Genomic DNA, 1,243 nt, shown 5'->3' on the forward strand with positions numbered 1-1,243 from the left:
AAGTGTATGAGGTCGTGTCCAGCCGATTTACCGAGGACAGAGTGGGGGTGTTCCCGCTAAGGTGGAGTGGATTGGTCCCGCCGAGCTGCCACTTGCATTTGTGGTCGAATGTCTCGGACAGCTGGTTAACCACTTGCCCTCGGTAGTGCCGATGAGGTTTTGAAAAAGTCGATTTGCGGGGATTTGGAGCGCCTTCCTCGGATGGACTACCGGGCGACCTCCCGCCGATTTGCCATTTGCATTTGGCGTCACGAGGGGTTGGCGGGGTGCCCGGAGATTTTCGGGAACACGATTTTTAGAACATTTTCTGGCAGCGGTAGCACTTTGAAAGTACCCAGGAAAGTGCTACTTTGAGGTACGGTCCCGATTTCAAATCGAAGGCCTTACCAATGAGCACTCGGAAGTCCTCAAGGGGTTTTAGCAACAATTTTGACGGACTTTTCGAACTCATTTGCCGGCCTAAAAATCGGTCAGAGTCCGAGCCGGCGGTAACTCTGATACAAACAATGTGTTTCTGTGAACTCTTGTGTGAGAAACATACTTGTAAAAAAAACAGACAAAGTGTTTTTTCTGTGGCGAGAGAGAAACACTTACAAAGTTTTTAATGGCGAGAAAACAAAGACACAATTATATATATATATATCCTTGTACAATAATTCAAGAAGAGACAGACATATATGGTAGAAGACACATTATAAAATGTCTGTCGAGGTTTAGCCTTTGTGACTGGGCACCTCTTGTCTTGTTTTCGGGCACACCTGGAGGCCAGGGTGCCCAAGTCTGTTTTCAGGCGACGCGGGGCGGCGGCGTTCCCGTGCCTGGTTCCCTTGGGTTGCAGTCGCATGTGTCACGGTTAACGGGTTGCACAGAGGCACATGTCGGGGCGTTCCCAGAAACCTGATTGAAGTCAGGCGCCGCACGCCGGCTGGTTGCAAGTGTCGTGCGAGCGCCGAAAGCCTTGGCCGAGAGCAGATTCTCGGGCGCGAGAGGTCACGCCCGTGGCGGCCAGTCGTTGTTGCTTCCTTCCGCACACGGCGGCGTACCTCTCGGCACCTACCTCTCGAACGATCAGGCGAGTCGTGTCCGACGTGGGAGGGCCCTCGGCGGGCCAGCGCTATTGTGGGCTGGTGTTCAGGCTGAGCGGTTGACCCTCCCCGTGCTGTGTGGGTTCCCCCGCCGCCCCGAGTCACAGACGGACATCGACCGAGAATTCTCGCAGCCCTTGTGAGGCCGAGGCGTGCGT

The sequence above is a fragment of the Scyliorhinus torazame genome, unplaced genomic scaffold (assembly GCF_047496885.1).
Source record: "Scyliorhinus torazame isolate Kashiwa2021f unplaced genomic scaffold, sScyTor2.1 scaffold_797, whole genome shotgun sequence".
NCBI classification, from domain to species: Eukaryota; Metazoa; Chordata; class Chondrichthyes; order Carcharhiniformes; family Scyliorhinidae; genus Scyliorhinus; species Scyliorhinus torazame.